Genomic DNA, 25116 nt, shown 5'->3' with positions numbered 1-25116 from the left:
TCTTCTGATCACCAGTTTAAGGGAGGCCCTTCTCCATTGTTCATCGACGTAAGGGAACACATTTCCATTGATCGCCAATGTAAGGTGAGATTTCTCCACTGATCACCAATGTAAGGAGGCATTTAGCCACTGATCACCGATGTGGGAGACATTCCTCCACTAATGTAAGGGAGCATTTCTCTATTGATCACCGATGTAAGGAGGCATTTCTCCAATGACCACTGAGGTATCTATCTCAGCTTTTCTCAACCAGGGTTCTGTGAAAGCCTAAGGTTCCTTGACTATCCGCCAATGTAAAGGACTATCCAACTGTTCAGCAATGAGAGGGGTCCCTTGTCCAAGGACCAATATGTGTAAAAGACCCTTCTCTGCTGATCGCCAATTTAAGGGAGGCCCTTCTCCATTGATCATCGACTTAAGGGAACACATTTCCATTGATCACCGATGTAAGGTGACATTTCTCCACTGATCACCAATGTAAGGAGGCATTTTTCCACTGACCACTGAGGTATCTATCTCAGCTTTTCTCAACCAGGGTTCTGTGGAAGCCTAAGGTTCCATGACTATCCACCAATGTAAAAGACTATCCAACTGTTCAGCAATGTGAGGGGTCTCTTGTCCATGGACCATAAATGTAAAAGACCCTTCTCTGCTGATCACCAGTGTAAGGGAGCTTCTTCTTCATTGATCATTGATGTAAGGGAACATAATTCCACTGATCACCAATGTAGGGTGACATTTCTCCACTTATCACCGATGTAAAGAGCATTTCTCCACTGACCACTGAGGTATCTACTGTATACTGGAATGTACCCAGATACTAGCAATGGCAGTGCTCAGCGACTTATAGTGTTAATTTGATAGTGTGGTGGGCAATCTGGCGCTAACAGACACTGACTGAGAGGGACGCTGACGGATATGGACGTCAATAGTGACACGAATACAGTGATTAGTGACAGTACCATCCCTTCCAACTGTTCGAGATGGGAACGAGGGACACCTATTACCAAAAGTATGTAGGCATATGACACACCCCTTGCCACGCCCCTTAAAGGAGAATTATATAAAAAAATTAGTAAATGCCACAAGCAGGGGTGGACTGACCATTTGGAAACTCGGATGGACTTTTGTCTTTTTTCAGCCAGACTAACTATGTGACTATGATAAATGATGTTGCAGCCATCGCTGGAGTATGCAGGAATGACGTTGACGATGCAGCCATCTCTGGAGTACATGTATGCAGGAATTGGCTGCAAAGAGGCTGCAGGAGATCCAAAAATACTGAGATGTAACAAAAGACAAACAACATGGTGAAAACGAGTATTTAAAAAGAAAAAACACCAGCTTATCTTTACAAAATAATGGACATGAAGCTTGTGAAGTTCCAGATCTATCCAAAAATGTTTAAAAAAAATTGTGGCCTTCGATATTTTTTAATTGGCCTACAGTGGTGTGCAGAAGAAAGGGGGAAAACAGCTATTTGGTGCTTCATAAAGCTGGTTTTACATACGACGTGTTATCATCACATGACCGGTCCCAATTATCTGCCATCAGTGCTCACTGAAATTATCTCCTAGAAACATCGGTGAGACCCCTGCTTTTAGGAAAAGTCCTGCTAAGGTTCCAGGAGGTCATCCTGGACAAAAGAGAAACCTTGGGTCGGAAAAAAACAAGTATTTAGCCATCCTGAATTGCACCACTTTAGTTCTGGGTTCAATTGAACAAAAAAAAAAAAAACGCACATAAAACAGTGTGAAAATGCCTGGTGCATTATCCACAGCAATTTATTAAAGAAAAAAATGAGTATACTGTACTCAGAGAGGTGAAAATCTAAGAAGCATTGTACATGGGCCAATAACCGAGGGTCTATCATCTGGTGGAGCACCTATAGTGCAGATGGACATCCTGGGCCTCTAACATGTTTCAGGGAACAATCCCCCTTCATCGGAACATCTCAAGTTTGCTCGATGAATGGCGATATTGTTCCTCGAAATGCGTCATCTGGTCTCAGGATGTCCACCTGAGCTACGTCCACCACAGGATAGACCCTTGGTTCATGTGCAAATGCCTGGTGCATTATCTACAGCAGTTTATTAAAGAAAAAAATGAGTATACTGTACTCAGAGAGGTGAAAATCTAAGAAGCATTGTACATGGACCAAGAACCAAGGGTCTATCCTCTGGTGGAGCACCTCTAGTGCAGATGGACATCCTGTGGCATCTAACATGTTTCAAGGAACAATCCCCCTTCATTGAAACATTTCACGTTTGCTAGAGGAATGGGGATTTTGTTCCCCGAAATGCGTCATGTGGTCACAGGATGTCCACCTGAGCTATGTCCACCACAGGATAGACCTTTGGTTCATGTGCAAATGCCTGGTGCATTATCTACAGCAGTTTATTAAAGAAAAAAATGGGTATACTGTACTCAAAGAGGTTAAAATCTAAGAAGCATTGTACATGGACCAAAAACCGAGGGTCTATCCTCTGGTGGAGCACCTCTAGTGCAGATGGACATCCTGTGGCATCTAACATGTTTCAAGGAACAATCCCCCTTCATTGAAACATCTCAAGTTTGCTAGAGGAATGGGGATTTTGTTCCCCGAAATGCGTCATGTGGTCGCAGGATGTCCACCTGAGCTATGTCCACCACAGGATAGACCTTTGGTTCATGTGCAATTGCCTGGTGCATTATCTACAGCAGTTTATTAAAGAAAAAAATGGGTATACTGTACTCAAAGAGGTTAAAATCTAAGAAGCATTGTACATGGACCAAAAACAGAGGGTCTATCATCTGGTGGAGCACCTCTAGTGCAGATGGACATCCTGTGGCGTCTAACATGTTTCAAGGAACAATCCCCCCTGATGTCCTGACGTTGTGTTCTTTGCAAAGCATGGTGGAACTTTCAGAGCTCTATAAATGAGACGAAACAAAAAAGCTCCATGGAAACCCGCAGCAGATTAGGCACGTATCTACGCTCGCTTGCCCATTGTTATAATTTACTCCAATTTGTTCACACTTCGATTGTCGAAAACCCTCATAATAACTATGCATACAGTACCTCATTTAAGGAGTGTCAAGCTGTGTTTTAAATAAACCCCTTAGCAGATGTCCCTAATGTGGTCTGCAGTCCGGTAATCACTCCCTGTCAGGCCTCCAGCCTGTTGGAGCCACAAAACTGATCATTGATAACTAGTTAACGACCACCGCATTCTGCACCATGTTTAATGGTACATTAACTGTGTACCAGTTACTAGTGCACCATCATTGGCGTCATCTTTGGGAGGAATAGTTTCCCATCATTGGTGTCAGTTTAAGGAATAGTGCCCCATCGTTGGTGTCCGTGGGATGAATAGTGCCCCATCATTGGTGTTGGTGGGAGGAATAGTGCCCCATCATTGCTAACCACTGATAAAGCAAATCTAGCCAAGGTACTGTACGGGTTTTTGGTGTCACGAGGTGAGCAAATCCTGGTCTAATGATGAGGACCACCATGCAGATTATAAACCAATGACATCTGTTGGTTTACTAATGTCAATGCTTCCCAGTCATTAGAATAAATGGAAAAATATACAAAAGTCCCTCCTATTTATAGATCAACATTTGTCCCTGTAAAAAAATTTATTGATTTTAATTAAGTAAATAACACAAGAGGGTTGCTGGACATGTAGGCAATTGTTCACACTTCAGGGGGTAGAGGTTTGCTATGTACACCTCCGGCCTATCTCAGGAGAAATGGTTGTGACCTTAGCTAGCTGGGTATCTCCATAAAAGGTCTCCTTCATCAGGATCCTCAAGTTCATGCACCCCTAAGTTCATACTTGCTGTAAACACCTCACCTGTAGACACCGCATTTCTCTCAGGAGAAATTGTAGTGACAAAAAATGAATTATCTGACCATCCCCTATCCCAAGAAGCCTTGATGAGTACTGTGAGAAGGGTTTCACAGACATTTGGCCTTGGCTAGCTGGGCATCTCTATAAAAGGTCTCCATCAGGACCATCCTGTACATATATCATCTTGGTGGTAGAGAGGTTTGAGTTAGTTCCAAATACAGGACCCCTACCCCCAAGTTCACACTTGTTGTATACACCTCCGACCTATTTCAGGAGAAACTATAGTGACCAAAGAAGGCTTCATTAATTATCTGACCATCCCCTGTCCCAAGAAGCCTTGATGAGTACTGTGAGAAGGGCCTTACAGATATTTGGTCTTAGCTACCTGGGTATCTCTGTAAAAGGTCTCCTTCATCGGGGCCATCCTGTACATGTATCATCTTGGTGGTAGAGAGGCTTGAGTTAGTTCCAGATACAAGCCCCCTACCCCCAAGTTCACACTTGTTGTTGACACCTCTGGCCTATCTCAGGAGAAACTGTAGTGACCAAAGAAGGCTTCATTAATTATCTGACCATCCCCTATCCCAAGAATTCTTGATGAGTACTGTAAAAAGGGTCTCACAGACACAAAATTTTATTCTGATTTGGCGTTTGCTAGCCGGGTGTCTCTATAAAAGAAGTTCTCCATCATCAGGATCCTCCAGTTCATAAGCCATCTGATAGAGGGACTTGAGTTAGCTCCAGATACAGGCTCAGCCCAGGCTCTATATCAGCCATTCTCAACCAGGGTTTCTCTAGAGGATTCTGGGGGCTCATTGAGCTGTGACTGATTGACCTCCCATCTGATGGTGCATAGCTAATTCTGGGTCCAGTGCCACTTGGCAGATCTTTTTTTTTTTTTTTTTTTTTAGCTATAAGGGTGACCACCACTGTAAGTTGGGCATTCTTTCCACTGACCCACAATAAATTCTTTGTTCCCTGGGACCTGAAAATCATTTCAAGGGTTCTTCTGGGGCAGAAAGGTAAAGGATGGCTGCTCTAGATTGTGGAGAAACCTTTTTTTGCAGTGGTGGGACAGACCTACTGTGGTCATGCTAACTCCAGCACAGAGGCGACCAATCCAAAGACAGTGGTTGGAGACCATGTGCTGGGCAAACAGAGTGGCCAGCAATCATTTGGGTGTAATTGGCTGGCTCTTGATCTGCTACGTCTTCAATCTCTATGTAAAGAACAGATTCCTAAATGGTCTGCTGTATTCAGGTCATAATGGATCTGCAATGTCTGGGGGAAGCTGGAGAGAGCAATTTCTCAGCCGAAGCTGATATAAGTTGCACTGCACAGTGTGGATAGTTATAGCCAGGATAGGCTTTGTGCATAGGGCCCAGATTACCCATGGAACCCAGCAAACCTTCACCTCTTGCCGCCCATGTAAAGCTTGTGTGTGGGAGCTAAGAAGGTGGGCTTTAACACCCACACACTACACATATGTGTCCTATGGGTGGCATAGGTTTCTGCACTAAAAACAATTACTACGCTCGCCCAGCAAAGAGATTGAGCTGTCTAAGACCACTCTTGGTCTCTACCAATGATTGGGAACCAAAGGGACTGGCTCTCGCTCATCTGACACATGATTAGGCAGACCTTCTTCACCCCAAGCGTAATAGCCCAGTTAAAGGGATGCCGGGGCGGGCGGGAAGGGGTTAATAATGGAGAACCATGAAAAAATGTTGACAACTAAATAAGGGGTGGCCCTTACGTTGGACAGATTTTACCCCACTTCCTGTTGTGTCTACAGAATGGGGCGCTATTCCTCCCACCGACACCAATGATGAGTCACTATTCCTCCCACCGACACCAACGATGGGGCACTATTCCTTAAACTGACACCAACGGTGGGGCACTATTTTTCCCACTGACACCAACGGTGGGGCACTATTCCTCCCACTGATACCAATGATGGGGTGCTATCCCTCCCATCGACACCAATGATGGGGCACTATTCCTCCCTCTGATACCAACGATGGGACACTATCCCTCCCATCAACACCAATGATGGGGTACTTTTCCTCCCACCGATACCAATGATGGGGCACTATTCCTCCCACCGATACCAATGATGGGGCACTATTCCTCCCACCGATACCAATGATGGGGCACTATTCCTCCCACCGATACCAATGATGGGGCACTATTCCTCCCACTGATACCAATGATGGGGCACTATTCCTCCCACCGATACCAATGATGGGACACTATTCCTCCCACTGATACCAATGATGGGGCACTATTCCTCCCACTGATACCAATGATGGGGCACTATTCCTCCCACTGATACCAATGATGGGGCACTATTCCTCTCACCTACACCAACGATGGGGCACTATTCCTCCCACTGATACCAATGATGGGGCACTATTCCTCCCACTGACACCAATGATGGGCACTATTCCTCTCACCGACACCAAGGATGGGGCACTATTCCTCTCACCGACACCAAGGATGGGGCACTATTACTCAAACTGACACCAACGATGGGGCACTATTCTTCCCAGTGACACCAGCTGTGGGGCACTATTCCTCCTACTGATACCAATGATGGGGCACTATTCCTCTCACCTACACCAACGATGGGGCACTATTCCTCCCACTGATACCAATGATGGGGCACTATTCCTCCCACCGACACCAATGGTGAGGCACTATTCCGCTCACCGACACCAATGATGGGGCACTATTCCTCTCACTGATACCAATGATGGGGCACTATTCATCCCACCGACACCAACGATGGGGCACTATTCCTTAAACTGACACCAACGATGGGGCACTATTCTTCCCACTGACACCAATGGTGAGGTGCTATTCCTCCCACAGACACAAACGATGGGGCACTATTCCATAAACTGACACCAATGATGGGGCACTATTTTTCCCACTGATACCAATGATGGGGCACTATTCTTCCACTGACACCAATGATGGGGCACTATTCCATAAACTGACACCAATGATGGGGCACTATTTTTCCCACTGATACCAATGATGGGGCACTATTCTTCCACTGATACCAATGATGGGGAACTATTTCTCCCACTGATACCAATGATGGGGCACCATTCCTCCCACTGATACCAATGATGGGGCAGTATTCCTCCCACTGATACCAATGATGGGGCACTATTCCTCCCACTGACACCAATGATGGGGCATTATTCCTCCCACTGATACCAATGATGGGGCACTATTCCTCCCACTGATACCAATGATGGGGCACTATTCCTCCCACTGACACCAATGATGGGGCACTATTCCTCCCACTGATACCAATGATGGGGCACTATTCCTCCCACTGATACCAATGATGGGGCACTATTCCTTCTCTCAATACCAAAGATCTGTTGTTTACCCGCACTGACGCCAGCACAGCTTTTATTCCCAATGGCCACAGCCTGCCCCCCCTAAAGTCTGACGGACAGTAAACTGGCCCTTTGCTGAGAAAGTTTGGAGACCCCTGCTATAGCAGCTTACATGGCAGGCTGACAACGGTTCTTCTAATAACAAGGCAGTGGTTTAGTGTTGTCAGCCTTCAGCAGGAAGTGCTGTTAATGGCAGGATCTTCATGTATAAAAAACTTGCAACAGATTCCTAATAATTTATTTGCTTTAGAAAAATATATACAGTGAGGCATGACACCAAAAAAGTCGAAAAAATAGGGTTTACATACACTTCAATATATGGAGAAAAAGAAGTCATCTATGTTTCAGGTAGGAAAGGGACAAGGGGCACAAAGTGGCAGCCTGGTGCACCTTGCTTTCATGGCAGATGATCCCGGTCAGTCGCCAGCTGGTCCCTAGAGGGGTGTCGGGCCAAGTAATGATCTCTTTTGTGGCTCCCATTGTGTCCCCTAGGAGCGGTATCCGTGTGACACCTGTATGACTTAAGGAGCAATTGTAAGGGACGATAATGACATGGCGCCATATGGGGACAGTGGGGACAATGGTCTAATGAGAGGGACGAGGTTTTAGCAAAACACAGAGGAGGAGTGACTGATCTTCAGAAAACAAAGTGATCGCTTAGGTGGAATGATGCTGTAATAAGCCGTTTCCATGAGGGACAAGCTGATTACTTAGGTGGGTGAAGTGGATATCTGGTTCAGTGATTAAAAAAAAAAAAAAAAAACTCGTCAATTGTTAACCATCAGCCTCATTAGGAAAAGTTTTGAGAAACTCCATTTAAGCCCAACTGGCACGGAGGGTTTCTTCTATCCCAACGATGAGAAATCCCCTATAGAATACCGTCTTGCCGAGAACGTCTCAAAGAAGGTGTCACCTCATTCCTTTTAATTTCATTTTATATTACATTACTTAATTTCATCCATTGGGTTCCTTTAAGATAAATTCACTGGATCTTGGTCTCGCCTTAATCTATTTTAATGCAAAAAACAAAATTTTTTGGTAAAATATAAAAGATAATGTTACGCCGAGTAAATAGATACCAAACATGTCACGTTTTAAAATTGCAACGACGACAAATGACGGCAATTTTTACTATCCATAGGTGACACTTTATTAGCCTTTACCGGTTACCACTTTAGATTTACAGAGGAGGTCTGGTGCTAGAATTATTGCCCATGGCCGGACGTTCGCAGTGATACCTCACATGTGTGGGATGATCGCTGTTTGCACATGCGTGGCACCACCTTTGCGCATAAGCACAGGGGGACGGGGGCACATTGGCTTACATTATTTCTCCAACTGAGACCAGCAATGGGGCATAATTCCAGTTATTGACACCAATGATGGGACATTATTCCTCTCACTGACACCAATGATGGGGCATAATTCCAGTTATTGACACCAATGATGGGACATTATTCCTCTCACTGACACCAATGATGGGGCACCATTCCTCCCATTGATACCAATGATGGGGCACTATTCCTCCCACTGACACCACTGATGGGGCACTATTCCTCCCACTGACACCAATGATGGGCCACTAATTCTCCCACCGACGGGCCACTAATTCTCCCGCCGACACCAATGATGGGGCACTATTCCTCCCATTGACACCAACGATAGGGCACTATTCTTCCCACTGACAACAGCAATGGGACACTATTCTTCCCACTGACAACAGCAATGGGACACTATTCCTCCCACTGACACCAACGATGGGCCATTAATTCTCCCACCAACACCAATGATGGGGCACTATTCCTCCCATTGACACCAACGATGGGGCACTATTCTTCCCACTGACAACAGCAATGAGGCACTATTCCTCCCACTGACACCAATGATGGGCCACTAATTCTCCCACCGACGGGCCACTAATTCTCCCGCCGACACCAATGATGGGGCACTATTCCTCCCATTGACACCAACGATGGGGCACTATTCTTCCCACTGACAACAGCAATGGGACACTATTCTTCCCACTGACAACAGCAATGGGGCATTATTCCTCCCACTGACACCAATGATGGGGCACTATTCCTCCCACTGATACCAATGATGGGGCACTATTCCTTCCACTGACACCAACGATGGGCCACTAATTCTCCCACCGACACCAATGATGGGGCACTATTCCTCCCACCGACACCAATGATGGGGCACTATTCCTCCCACCGACACCAATGATGGGGCACTATTCCTCCCACTGACTCCAATGATGGGGCACTATTCCACAAGCACAGGGGGACGGGGGAAAAAATTATTTTTTTTTTAATTAAAACATTTTTTCAGCATTTTTATTGCTGTCACAAGGAATAGGCATTTGACAGGTACTCTTTATGGAGGGATCAATAAGAACCCAAATCCCTCCTCTGCCCTTAAAAGCATTTACTCACACCAAGATCGGTGTGATTGAATGCTTTTCTTTTGTAAAAATGGTGTCGTTTAGTTCCGATTAAACCAGAAGTGATGTCAGGTCACCGCTTCCGGGTTACGGGAGCCAAACAAAGACCAGATTGGCTTGAGACCAGTCAGCGGTAGCACTGGCTGGTCGGTCTGGACTCCCAGTGGGAAGGGAGTTCCCGTTAAAGCCAGGAAAGGTGGCAGGAGGGGGATCGTTTCCTTCTGCTGCTTGTATTTTAGTTATTGTATACAATAATTTTATATACGTATGCATTTCAACATACACACCATCATTTATATATTTTTTTATGTACAAATATGACGTGTTATCAATAAAGTTATGCTCTAATTTTGAAGAAGAGGGCATGCTAAGACCTCCGAAACGCGTTGGAATGTTTTATGGATTTCATTGAGATAATAAGGAAGATATTCTAATTCTTCTCCCAATCAGATCTTTTAGATGTGATGCTTCACTTCAGTTAAGAACAGGGGCGGACTGACAACTCATGGGGCCCCCGGGCAATAGGGGATCATGGGGCCCCTGTGTCCTTGACCAAACTCAAAAAAGCCTATGAAAAAGGTACCAGGGGAATCTCATGGGGCCCCCTACTGACCCCGGGCCCTCGGGCAGTGCCCGAGTTTCCAAATGGTCAGTCCGCCCCTGGTTAAGAATCCACAGATGAAATAGTGACACCTTCAATATGTGCCTTCAGGAGAAGTAGACCATTTGAGCACTCAATAGGGAAAACAATAAAGCCCATCGGCACCACTGCATCGTAATGCTCATTAAATGCCAATATGGATGCCATACCCTTTAGCATTATACTCACACTATATAGCCAAAGGACGGTGGACACCTGACCATCACACCCATATGAACCTGTTGGATATCCCATTCCAAAACCATGACCATTAATATGGAGTTGCCCTGACCCTCCCCCTTTGCAGCTATAATAGCCTCCACTCTTCTGGGAAGGTTTTCCACAAAGTTTTAGTTTGTGTGGAAATCTGTATCCATCCATCCATCCATCCATCCATCCAAAAGAACATTTGTGAAGTCAGATACTGATGCTGGATGGGAAGACCTGGCTTACAATCAGCATTCCAAGTCATCCTCAGTTGCTCAGTAGGGTCGAGGTCAGGGCTCTGTGCAGGCCACTCAAGTTCCTCCACACCAAACTCGTCCAACCATGCCTTTATGGAGCTGGCAACCATTTATGATGTCGGGTACCAGGGGCGGACTGACCATTTGGAAACTCGGGCAGTGCCCGAGGGCCCGGGGTCAGTAGGGGGCCCATGAGATGCCCCTGGTACCTTTTTCATAGGCTTTTTTGAGTTTGGGCAAGGACACAGGGGCCCCATGATCCCCTATTGCCCAGGGGCCCCATGAGTTCTCAGTCCACCCTGTCAGGTACTGATGCTGGATGAGAAGACCTGGCTTACAATCAGCATTCCAAGTCATCCCCAATTGTTCAGTAGGGTTTAGGTCAGGGCTCTGTGCAGGCCACTCGAGTTCCTCCACACCAAATTGGTCCAACTATGTCTTTGTGGAGCTGGCCACCATTTATGAGGTCAAGTACTGATGATGGATGAGAAGACCTGGCTTACAATCAGCATTCCAAGTCATCCCCAATTGTTCAGTAGGGTTGAGGTCAGGGCTCTGTGCAGGCCACTCGAGTTCCTCCACATCAAATTGGTCCAACTATGTCTTTGTGGAGCTGGCCACCATTTATGAGGTCAAGTACTGATGATTGATGAGGCTTACAATCAGCATTCCAAGTCATCCCAAATTGATCAGTAGAGTTGAGGTACACATAGGTACTTTATGGAGACGCCTTTGTCTGTTAATTTCATACAGTTTTCCTTGATCTAGGTTTCTTTAGGTATATCTTTTGCTTCAATGGCAGTAGAGCGAAAAGTATATATCCATCAAAAAAAAAAAAAGGCAGGTGTTAGAATTTTCCCACCTCTAAGTGCCTTCGACTTCATTTTTAGTAGTCGCTAAAGTCCTGATGCCTGTGACCCTGACAATGGGAGAATTGAAAGGCCACCATGTTTTAAAGACCCTCTTATGACTGTCTTTACATTACCATTACAGTGCCCTGAACAAGGGCGAGCTGCTGCCATTAAATGAAGAGGGTACAAGACAATGAAAAGGAACGCCATTATGACACCCTTTCAGCCTCTTTTCAGTCCAGTCCATTAAAAGAAAAATCCAAGGTCAGGGCTCACCATGGGCTTCAGAATAGAATCCACAATACGTCGCTGAAGTGCTGGGAAGTCACGGTGACCTCAAAGTGAAGGACCCTCGTGACAATGGGACTGAGCTTAGGAGAAGGTATTGGCTTTAAAACGGTTTACTCTCCTTGTTCTTATAGCCCTAAATTCACTTTGTCTGCCTAAATCTGAGACTGTCATGCCCTGTGGTCCTGCTATTACTTCAGCCCTTGATGGCTGTCGGAGGACCTTGAGGTATGCAAGTTCAGACAGTACGTGTCGGATTCCTGGGAACGTCCAGTAGACATCACATACCGCTGTGCGCTTTTATGGGTGAAGTGCATTTATAGCAATTTTTTCAGTTTTAATAAAAACTAATTTCCAGCAAGTGCAATCCAGCTATCAATGCTAAACACTGCAGCTGGTAAAGTCAGAAAATTCACTTAAATTAATTAAATATCAGAGGTCCAAGTAATACTCTGCAGAATAAACACACTCCTCTGTATGTGTATGGAGTGTACTTCCCGAGTCCTCCTCCAGTCTCATCAGTCACGTTCAAATTTCCAAAGCAGGTGGAAACCTGGTGGCAATGCTCCTCCATGAGGCCTCCCCTTACACTAACCTTCCCTGTGACCGTATACTGTACCTAACCCCATTCCTTACACCCCAACACCAACCCTTAACACTGACTCTTCCTGTTACACTGACCTTCCCTATGACCCTCATGCTAACCGTTCTGGTGACCCCAACACTAATCCTTCCTGTGACCTAAAACACTAATCCTTCCCTAGTATGCTCACGCTAACCCTTCCTGTGATCCCAACTAACCCTTCTTGTGACCCCACCACTAACCCCAACACTAACCCTTCCTGTGTCCCCACCACTAACCCAATATTAACCCTTCCTGTGACCCCAACACTAACCCAACATTAACCCTTCCTGTGACCCCAACACTAACTCTTCCTGTGATCCCAACACTAACCCTTCCTGTGACCCCAACACTAACCCTTCCTGTGACCCCAACACTAATCCTTCCTGTAACACTAACCTTCCCTAGGATGCTCACGCTAACCCTTCCTGTGATCCCAACACTAACCCTTCCTGTGACCCCCAACACTAACTCCAAAACTAACCCTTCCTGTGATCCCAACACTCACTATTCCAATGACCCCAATACTAACCCTTCCTGTGACTCTTACACTAACCGTTCCAGTGACCCCAATACCAACTCTTCCTGTGACCCCAACACTAACACTTCCTGTGACCCCAACACTAAGCCTTCCAATGAGCCCAACACTAACCCTTTCTGTGACCCCAACACTAACCCTTCCAGGGACCCCAACACTAACCCTTCCAGGGAGCCCAACACTAACCCTTCCAGGGAGCCCAACACTAACCCTTCCAGGGACCCCAACACTAACCCTTCCAGGGAGCCCAACACTACCCCTTCCTGTGACCCCAACACTAACCCTTCCTGTGATCCCAACACTAACCCTTCCTGTGATCCCAACACTAACCCTTCCTGTGATCCCAACACTAACTCTTCCTGTGATCCCAACACTAACCCTTCCAGGGAGCCCAACACTAACCCTTCCTGTGATCCCAACACTAACTCTTCCTGTGACCCCAACACTAACCCTTCCTGTGACCCCAACACTAACCCTTCCTGTGATCCCAACACTAACCCTTCCTGTGATCCCAACACTAACCCTTCCTGTGATCCCAACACTAACCCTTCCTGTGATCCCAACACTAACTCTTCCTGTGACCCCAACACTAACCCTTCCAGTGACTCCAGCACTATCCCTTCCAGTGACCCCAACAGTAACCCTATCTATAACTCTAATATTAACCTTCAGTGTGACCCTAACACTAACCCCATTTCTAACATTAATTCTTCCAGTGACCCCAACGCTACCCCTTCCAGTGACCCCAACACTAACCATTCCTGTGATCCCAACACTAACCCTTCCTGTGACCCCAACACTAATCCTTCCTGTAACACTAACCTTCCCTAGGATGCTCACGCTAACCCTTCCTGTGATCCCAATACTAACCCTTCCTGTGACCCCAACACTAATCCTTCCTGTAACACTAACCTTCCCTAGGATGCTCACGCTAACCCTTCCTGTGATCCCAACACTAACCCTTCCCGTGACCCCCAACACTAACTCCAAAACTAACCCTTCCTGTGATCCCAACACTCACCATTCCAATGACCCCAATACTAACCCTTCCTGTGACTCTTACACTAACCGTTCCAGTGACCCCAATACCAACTCTTCCTGTGACCCCAACACTAACACTTCCTGTGACCCCAACACTAAGCCTTCCAATGAGCCCAACACTAACCCTTTCTGTGACCCCAACACTAACCCTTCCAGGGACCCCAACACTAACCCTTCCAGGGAGCCCAACACTAACCCTTCCAGGGAGCCCAACACTAACCCTTCCAGGGAGCCCAGCACTACCCCTTCCTGTGACCCCAACACTAACCCTTCCTGTGATCCCAACACTAACCCTTCCTGTGATCCCAACACTAACTCTTCCTGTGATCCCAACACTAACCCTTCCAGGGAGCCCAACACTAACCCTTCCTGTGATCCCAACACTAACTCTTCCTGTGACCCCAACACTAACCCTTCCTGTGACCTCAACACTAACCCTTCCTGTGATCCCAACACTAACCCTTCCTGTGATCCCAACACTAACCCTTCCTGTGATCCCAACACTAACTCTTCCTGTGACCCCAACACTAACCCTTCCAGTGACTCCAGCACTAACCCTTCCAGTGACTCCAGCACTATCCCTTCCAGTGACCCCAACAGTAACCCTATCTATAACTCTAATATTAACCTTCAGTGTGACCCTAACACTAACCGCATTTCTAACATTAATTCTTCCTGTTATCCCAACACTACCCCTTCCAGTGACCCCAACACTAACCATTCCTGTGATCCCAACACTAACCCTTCCAGTGACCCCAACACTAACCATTCCTGTGATCCCAACACTAATCCTTGCTGTAATCTCAGCTTCCAGTGACCTCAACTCTAACCCATCCTGTAACCCTAGCACAATCTTCCTGTATCCCTCATACTGATCCTCAAACAACTCCCTCTGCTTTCCTAACTAATCCTAATATGAACTCTGCCTGTAAGCCTAACCCTTTCCTTAGCCTTAACACTTTCCTTAGCCTTAACACTAAACCCTCACACTAATTCATACAACATAGATTTCTCCATTCATGTTAAATAGAGTGGATGGAGGAATCCCATGGCTCGAATTTTAGTTGATTCCCCAGGAATTGGCAAAATTCCAGCCATGCACAGCCAGCTAATTTCTTCCCTTCTGTGGTTATATTGGTAAGATCTCTATGCTGAGTTCCCTGGTCTGTACACCTGCTGTGCCCATTATGAGGGGTTCCACCATCCCTGTGCTGAGGTCCTGAGTCTGTACACCTGCTGGTCCCATTATGAGGGGTTCCACCATCCCTGTGCTGAGTTCCCAGGTCTGTATACCTTCTTTGCCATTATGAGGGGTTCCCACCATCCCTGTACCACGTTCCCAGGTCTGTATACCTGCTGTGCCCATTATGAGGGGTTCCCACCATCCCTGTGCTGAGTTCCCAGGTCTGTACACCTTCTGTGCCATTATGAGGGGTTCCCACCATCCCTGTGCTGAGTTCCCAGGTCTGTACACCTTCTGTGCCATTATGAGGGGTTCCCACCATCCCTGTGTTGAGCTCCTGGGTCTCTACACTTATTGTGCCTTTTATGAGGGGTTACCACCATCCCTGCGCTGAGTTCTCAAATTTGTACACTTGCTGTGTGCATTATAAGGTGTTTCTACCATCCCTGTGCTGAGTTTCCTGGTCTGTACACCAGCTCTGCCTACTTTGAGGAGTTCCCACCATCCCTTTGCTGAGTTCCTGGGTCTGTACACCTGCTGTACCCATTATGAGGAGTTCCCACCATCCCTGTGCTGAGTTCCCAGGTTTGTACACCTTCTGTGCCCATTATGAGGTGTTCCCACCATCCCTGTGCGGAGTTCCCGGGTCTGTACACCTGCTGTGCCCATTATGAGGAGCTCCCACCATCCCTGTGCTGAGTTCCCAGGTTTGTACACCTTCTGTGCCCATTATGAGGTGTTCCCACCATCCCTGTGCTGAGTTCCCAGGTCTGTACACCTTCTGTGCCCATTATGAGGTGTTCCCACCATCCCTGTGCTGAGTTCCCAGGTCTGTACACCTTCTGTGCCCATTATGAGGTGTTCCCCACCATCCCTGTGCTGAGTTCCCAGGTTTGTACACCTGCTGTGCCCATTATGAGGTGTTCCCACCATCCCTGCTCGGCATTTTATCTATTTTATATTATGGAGAATATAACAGAAGAGCTGGAACACACAAAGACAGGTGGGGACACCCAAACCTCCCAGGTAGACAGGAGCATAGCTAGGACATATGGGACGGAGATTTCACTATTAAAATCTCCCAGAGAGGCCAAGGAGGCTCAGACCAATGGACTCCATCCAGGGGTGGACTGACAACTCATGGGGCCCCCGGGCAATAGGGGATCATGGGGCACCTATGTCCTTGCCCACACTCAAAGCACACCCACAAAAGCCTATAAAAAGGTAACGGGGCATTTCATGGGGCCCCCTACTGACCCCGGGCCCTTGGGCAGTGCTTGAGTGCTCGAATGGTCAGTCCGCCCCTGACTTCATCTACTGTATAACTTCATTATCACCTTCAGCCTTTCCTTGGTTCATATATCTTCAGTTATATTGAGAAGATAGACAAATGACCAAAAATGAAACTGAACACCCAGGTGAGGATGTGAGGACACCACACAGAAGAAAGGTCGTAGTTTTCCTGCTGTCACATTCAATTCAATGACCCAGTGGAGATAAATGAAGTGGACGTGGAGTATCCCATCAATGAATTAGGCTTTTAAAGCCTTAAATGTCCATTCCTCTTCATTAGCCACACTGCGGCCATCTTGCCAGTCAATCTGGCCTAACAACCATTTATTTTCCGGCTCCTACAAGTAATTATTCTTTGTCTGCTTCTAGAACAAACACCAGCAAATCTACTGGTCAATTTTTATTGACTTCCTACAAATCGAGAGGAACAATTATTTCAATTTGCCCCGGGGTCATTGGGGACATCGGCCCTCCATACTAATGGGCTGGACAGAACATCTCTAGGCTAGTGACCTCTGCATTGTCCTCACTTGACGCAAGCTGCCATCCCAATTGTTGCTTTATTGACGCCACAGCTTGTTGACAAATTGGTGTGGTCAAAGGAACAGGTCATAAATACTTAAGTAACATGGCTATTGTGTTGAAAGGAATAAAAAAAAAAAAAAAAAAAAAAGGTCCCACTGGGAATCGGGAGTGTATGGACAACAGTTGTCCAAGATCAGACCCTTCCAAAACTGGCCAGACCCCCGTCTGATGAGACAACCATGACGAGATTATTTCATTTAAGGAAGCAAAAAAGCAAACAAAACCTGCCAAGTTCAATAAGCAAAATCATCCGCTGGGTGAAAAATCTTTGAAATTTGGCAAAATTTTAGCTCCAGGCAGGACCTTCTAAAAAAAAAAATGGAAGGTGCTTCTCTTCCAGCCCCAATGGCCCAAACAAATAAAACTTTAATAATAGAGATTTCACAAGAGATAAATACTCACCAGGATTTGACTTCTGGGAGGTGCAGGTGACATCTCCTGGCTACTCGAAATTCCACGAGAATGCATTTTCGTAATGGGCTGGGATTGATGTTGGTTATTGAACTTTTCAAGTTATGTTTGTGGTGCCTTCTGAAAGTTGGGGGTCGACGGGAGCTTAGGCTGTAATACTCACCTATAATCTGGAGCTGCCCCTCTGAAGTACTGCTTCTTGGCCACAAGGTGTGGTGAGGTCACCCGTGCCTCCTGGAAACTGGGGCCAAGGTGAGCTTTGGCTGCAATACTCACCTTTAATCTGGAGCTGCCATCCTCCCCCCTCCCCCGAAGTATCTCTTCTCCAACACAAAATGACTTTAATCTTTCAAGTTCCAGCTCTCCCAAGAAGCAGCGGTAAGGTAAGGTCACCCATGCCTTCTGAAAGTTGGGGGCCGAGGGGAGCTTAGGCTGTAATACTCACCTTTAATCTGGAGCTGCTCCTCCGAAGTACTTCTTCTTGGCCACAAGGTGTGGTGAGGTCAACCGTGCCCCCTGGAAACTGGGGCCAAGGTAAGCTTTGGCTAGAGGTCACCCGTGCCCCCTGGAAGTTGGGGCCAAGGTGAGCTCTAGCTGCCATGCTCACCTTTAATCTGGAGCTGCCCCCCCCCCCCCAAAGTATCTATTCTCCGACACAAGATGACTTTAATCATTGAATTGCCCATCTCTCCCAAGAAGCAGCAGTAAGGTATGGTGAGGTCACCCATGCCTTCTGAAAGTTGGGGGTCGAGGGGAGCTTAGGCTGTAGTACTCACCTTTAATCTGGAGCTGCCTCTCTGAAGTACTGCTTCTTGACCACGAGATCTGGTGAGGTCACCCTTGCCCCCTGGAAACTGGGGCCAAGGTGAACTGTGGCTGCCATACTCACCTTTAATCTGGAGCTGTCCCCTTGTAGCATCTCTTTTCCTGATACAAGATGACTTTAATCTTTCAAGTGCCCAGCTCTATTAAGAAGCAGCGGTAAGGTAAGGCGAGGTCACCCATGCCTTCTGAAAGTTGGGGTCCGTGGGGAGCTTAGGCTGTAATACTCACCTTTAATCTGGAGCTGCTCCTCTGACATACTTCTTCTTGGCCACAAGGTGTGGTGAGGTCACCCGTGCCCCCTGGAAACTGGGGCCAAGGTGAACTGTGGCTGGAGGTCACCCGTGCCCCCTGAAAGCTGGGGCCAAGGTGAGCTCTAGCTGCCATACTCACCTTTAATCTGGAGCTGCCCCCCCCAAAGTACCTATTCTCCAACACAAGATGACTTTAATCATTGAATTGCCCATCTCTCCCAAGAAGCAGCAGTAAGGTATGGTGAGGTCACCCATGCCTTCTGAAAGTTGGGGGTCGAGGGGAGCTTAGGCTGTAATACTCACCTATAATCTGGAGCTGGCCCTCTGAAGTACTGCTTCTTGGCCACGAGATCTGGTGAGGTCACCCTTGCCCCCTGGAAGCTGGGGCCAAGGTGAGCTCTGGCTGCCATACTCACCTTTAATTTGGAGCTGCCCCCCCCCCCCCACACCGAAGTATCTCTTCTCCACCACAAGATGACCTTAGTCTTTTGAGTGCCCAGCTTTCCCATAAGGCAGCGGTAAGGAATGGCGAGGTCACCTGTGACTCCTGGAGGTTGGGGTCGAGGTAAGCTTTGACTGCCATACTCACCTTTAATCTGGAGCTGCCTTCCGCAGTACATGTTCTTCGCCATAAGATGTCCTCAGTCTTCCAGGTTGAATGTTGCTCAGTGTTACTCAACCCAGAAGACTAAGAAAAAGATAATGAAGGGTGTCAGGGCCCCGCCTCCTGACCATGGCATCCTGTACCTACAGTGTACTGTACTGCCATAGAGAGTGGTGCTGATGTCATCTTTGAGGTCTGCCCACTGCTAGAAAAAATAAATATATACAACAAACACACACCTGCAGGAAAATTGAGACTGCACCCGCGCTGCGGTCAAAGGGCAGTATGATACGTGGTGGGGCAATTAGCTGTTCATGGCACCCCCAAGTATTTGCTAACCCATGCCCCTCATAATGAGCACAGCAGGTGTACAGACCCAGGAACTCAGCACAGGGATGGTGGGATCCCCTCATAATGGGCACAGTGGGTGTACAGACCTGGGAACTCAGCACAGGGATGGTGGAAACCCCTCATAATGGGCACAACGGGTGTACAGACCAGGGAACTCCACACAGGGATGGTGGAAACCCCTCATAATGGCACAGCAGATGACAAGACCTGGGAATTCAGCACAGGGATGGTGGGAACCCCTCATAATGGGCACAGCGGGTGCACAGACCCGGGAACTCAGCACAGGGATGGTGGGAACCCCTCATAATGAGCACAGCAGATGACCAGACCCAGGAATTCAGCAGAGTGATGGTGGAAACCCCTCATAATGGGCACAGGTGTACAGACCCAAGAACTAATCACAGAGATCTCACCAGTATAACCCCAGAAGAGAAGATACTGTTAGGAGCAGGGGCGGACTGACAACTCATGGGGCCCCCTGGCAATAGGGGATCATGGGGCCCCTGTGTCCTCGCCCACACCCAAAAAAGCCTATGAAAAAGCCAATGAAAGGTACCAGGGGCATCTCATGGGGCCCCCTACTGACCCCGGGCCCTCAGGCAGTGCCCGAGTGCTCGATTGGTCAGTCCACCCCTGGTTAGGTGGCTCATCCTTTTGCCATCCACACAATCTATCACACTTGTATAGTGTGTATGGAGCCTAGGGACAGATCAGGGGACTATTAGACCCCTAATGTCACCTCTGGGCCACATTGAAGCTCATAAAGCACAGATCCCGCTTGAGCAGCTCCTTCCCGGCCACAGCATTGGGGAAATGACAACTCTGCACCCAAAAGCGGCATAATCATCGTTGCTTGTGTGTTCATTCACCGGAGGGCAGCTCAAGCAATGACCATTCACCGATCTCCCTCAACTGCCACCACCAACAACCGCCAAAAGCCCACGCCGGCACCTACAAAAATCTCACGTTGGCGGCAGCCATCAGGTTAAACCTCTTCTAACATTTTTTTTAACTTGCATATTTGTTATTTCACAGGTTTCAGGCGAGGTTCCCCTTTAACAGACGCCAACGTACACGCGGCCTTTAGATCGGAGACGATCCTTCCTCCCGGCATTAAACGTTGAATAAAAAAAAAACTAAAGGCAGCTTAAGGGCCCCGATTCTCACACACAGTCCTATTCTTGTTAATTAGCCTTTGTGCCCATATTTTTTTTTCTTCTCTTGTTCCCTACTGACCTTTCCAGCGACCACAAAAGGAATTTCAAACAAGACGGCGTATGGCCGTATTCTTGGCCGAGCTTGGGAAAACCACCGCCGCCGCCGAAAACACAAAGACCGCCGTTTAATGTCTTGTTTGACCCCGGAGGGCAAAATAAGGGCGACAAAACTGTTTATCCCACATACAGGTGTTGCTTTTTCACATGAATATATTTGGACGATGAATGCTGAAAAGGGACTTTTGGGGAAAAAAAAAAAGGACACATTCGGATACTTTAAATATAGGATTAAGTTTCTTTTTTTTTTTTTTTTAAGTGAGACGTCGGCTGGCGACAGAAAGAAAAGTATCAAATCATGGCTTAGGCTCTATTCACACCTTATATTTCTGAAACGTTAAACAAAGGGCCCAGAAAACGCACTGCGAATGCCCGCGGTACCCTTATGCCGGCCATAGACGGGTCTAAAATTGTCCGATTTTTTGGCTGAAAAAAAAAAATCGTCTGATTTTCGCATTGTTAGTGGGTTAATTGGTCGGCCGTTGTTTGGTTTTTTTTGCACATTTCTTTTTATCGGTCATGTTGGAAAATTCGCAGCCGATTTGGACGATCGGCTGATTTTCCCGGCAATGATGGGCAAATCGGCTGATCGTTTTACCGGAAAAAAAAAAATCTGCACATGAGCCGAGAAGAAGAAGAAGAGGAAGAAGGAAGTAGAAGAAGAATGAAGAAGAAGAAAGAAGGAAGAAGAAGAAAGAAGGAAGAAGAGGAAGAAGGAAGAAGAGGAAGAAGGAAGAAGAGGAAGAAGGAAGAAGAAGGAAGAGGAGGAAGAAGGAAGAAGAGGAAGAAGGAAGAAGAAGGAGAAGGAGGAGAAGGAAGAAGAAGAACAAGGAGAAGAAGGAAGAAGAAGAAAAAGAAAAAAGAAAAAAGAAAGAAGAAGAGGAAGAAGAAGAAAAAGAAAGAAGAAAAAAGAAGAAAGAAGGAAGAAGAAGAAAAAGAAGAGAAAGAAGAGAAAGAAGAAGAAGAGGAAAAAGAAAAAGAAGAAGGAGAAGGTGAAGGAAGAAGAGGAAGAAGAAGGAAGAAGGAAGGAGAAGAAGGAGAAGGAGGAAGAAGAGGAAGTGAAGGAAGAAGAAGAAGGAAGAAGAAGAAAAAGAAAAAAGTAAGAAGAAAGAAGTAGAAAGAAGAAAGAAGAAGAAAGAAGAAGAAAAAAGAAAGAAGAAGAAAATGACCCCCATTCATTATAGCAGGCAGCTCCAAGAGGGGACCAAATCATTGCTGGTTGTCCACTTTGAACAATCTTCTCCCAACATTCTTGCCTTTCTACTGGCCACCAAATAAACTGGGCGACCTCACTGAGGGCCCATTCAGACTACTGCATTTCAGAAACTCGCATAACGTAACACTTGTCAACATCCGCAGCACTACGTGTTGAAGTATCAGTCAATGTAACTGTCTCCCCCACCCCCAGTGCTCAGTACAGTAGTGGCCAATGCACAAAGACTACAATGCACATACTATACACTGCAGTGAAAAACATTTAGTTTTTTTGGAGGGGTCCGTTGCAGTGCATTGTATACGGTGGGCATGCTGCATTATGGTGGCTCGTTTGCTACGAACAGGTTACAATAATGCAATGTAAACCAAATAAATTTAATCCATCTTTCTCAACCATCTTTTTGCAGAGGAACTGCTAAAATTATTTTCAGGTCTGGGAGAATGCTTACTAAAACTAATTTATTTGAGTTCAATGTGAAAAATGGCATTGGTGGTCCTTAGGAAGAATGCAAAAACTACAGTGGTGGTCAGAATGCCGCAGCCAAAAAGTTCATTGGAGTCTTTGACATGTGGCCTTGGTCCCAGAACCATGCAGGCACCATCAACTAGGAGGCTCTTCAGCCACAGCTCAATAAACTTCTAAGGAACCCGTGGAAGAACCCAAAGGCTTCATGAAACCTTGGTTGGGAGTGGCCGATCTAAATGGTCTCAGAAGGTGTGAAGGGTTTGAGAAAGGAATGGAACCCCTAGCAACTTCTGGAGGAACCAGAAGGTTCCATGGAACCCTGGTTGAAAGTGGCTGATCTAAACGGTCCCAGAAGGTGTGAAGGGTTTGCGAAAGCAATGGAACCCATAGCAACTTCTTGAGGAACCCAAAGGCTCCATGAAACCCTGGTTAAGAGTGGCTGATCTAAATGGTCCCAGAAGGTGTGAAGGGTTTGAGAAAGGAATGGAACCCCTATCAACTTCTGGAGGAACCCAAAGGCTCCATGAAACCCTGGTTAAGAGTGGCTGATCTAAACGGTCCCAGAAGGTGTGAAGGGTTTGAGAAACCAATGGATCCCCTAGCAACCTATGGTGGAAACCAAAAGGTTCCATTGAACCCTGGTTGAGAATGACTGATCTAAATGGTCTCATAAGGGGTTTGATAAAGCAATGACTGCTGGCCATGCACAGTGCAACACAATTGGCCATGAGGCAACCCTTGCAGGAAAATGCATTTTTAGAGCCATACGGACAATATGGATTCATTTACAGCAAAGCTTGTCCTACCCATTGGGCCAGTGCTTGGCATCATTGAGCCCAGGACTCACTTTACAAGGCAAAAGGCACCTACTGCTTGGCCATTGGGCTTCCCTGCCCATAGGATGAATTAAAAATGGCAAAATGCCCAGTGGTGGCTTTAAAGAGACCTGCCGCTAAATGAAATAAACGAGCCTCTGGCTAGAATCTTGCATTTTTTAATTTTTCTGGGTGGAGTTTGGCTCTAAACGAGACATTTGTCATCGGCAATCCTGCACGGGCGTCCTTGCCCCCTCTGTTGCCATGGCACGCACAAATCGGAGGCCTGTTTTGCATACGGATGAGAAGGAAAAACAATGAACTCGCGAAGCCTCTCTCGACAGAACGTCTTTGTTTAAAGGCCGTTTGACTCGCAGCCCAGAGGAACGCCACTGTGAAAATAGTCCCTTCACATACTCTGCAGAGGAGGGGGGGGGGGTAGAGGGGAGGTGGTGGCCATCTTCAATTTTTTTTTTTTACATGTGTGTATAATCATGACATCTGCGCGATTAGGCTCTGACGCAATGTATCCTGCCGCCGGGGGAAAAAAAAAAAAAGTAGTCCCCATTTCCCATGAAGCACCGCCGCTCAGCCTGCCACCCCTTTAACGAGACAGAAGATGGCGCCCTCAGCAAGGCCACCTCTGTTTAATTAACAGGCATTAAGGGATGGCACTTCAGCTTCCGATGGCGATTCCTGGGAATTGCCAGGACAATGCCACCTCTACGGCGCCTTCACTGTGGGAAACAAAATTGCCGGGCGGCGGTTGGGAACAAGGGGCTGCAGATGGCCCGGCTGACATTTTTCGTTTTAAGCAGTTGTGGCTACGGGCGTGTTTGCTGGATAAATATTAAATTACGAAAAGTGCAAGGACAGGCGCTGGGCTTGTTTAAACAGCCGTAGTAATTAGGGAAGGCGCAAATAGGACCGAGCTATACGGGAAGGGGGGGGGGGAGAGTGCAATTCTGACTATCGCGAAAGGCAACTGATGACGGAGGTGGGCACACACTAATTTTGTTATTATTAATCTGGAAGGTATGTTCCTAGATAAAGAACATAATTTCTTAACAAGTTATTATGGGTCAAGTTGCCCTTTAAGTACAGCCTGTGTCTAGTTTTGACTGGAACGTACTGAACGATACACTTTAAACCTGCACTGCCGTGCTTGAACTGCATTGACGCAGTGCAATTTAACGCAGTGCAATTTAACACAATGCAACGTGGTGGGACAGCCAGAAAGAGAGGTTTAGTAAACCTTCCTGAAGATGTACATAGAGGGCCAGGGGAGAACTGGCAACTCATGGGGTTTCCTGGCAATAGGGGGTCATGGGGCCCGTGTCCTCGCCCACACTCAAACCACACCCAAAACGCTTATGAAAGGTACCGGGGGCTTCTCATGGGGCCCCCTACAGATCCCAGGCCCTTGGGCAGTGCCCAAGTGCCGGAATGGTCAGTCTGCCCCTGTAGAGGGCTATCATTGCTGAGCTCCTTCTAAAAATAGTTAAGGTGCCTGGCTGTTAAGCTGACCCTTTGGCTTTGATATATAAGTGACCAAAAGTGGTAATTTCTTTAGTGAATAGTGACTGAATGCGAATGTCTAAACAGGAAAACTTTGAGGATCCCTGTCAGTAGCTCCTGCCTGCCCAGTTCAGGGGAGGTGCCCCACCAGTAGCTCTAGCCGGTCTTGTATGGATCATAAAG

This window comes from Staurois parvus, unplaced genomic scaffold, assembly GCF_062004578.1.
Source record: "Staurois parvus isolate SC_StPar_1 unplaced genomic scaffold, SC_StPar_1.0 ptg001514l, whole genome shotgun sequence".
Lineage (NCBI taxonomy): Eukaryota > Metazoa > Chordata > Amphibia > Anura > Ranidae > Staurois > Staurois parvus.
Note: the sequence above shows the minus strand (reverse complement) of the source record.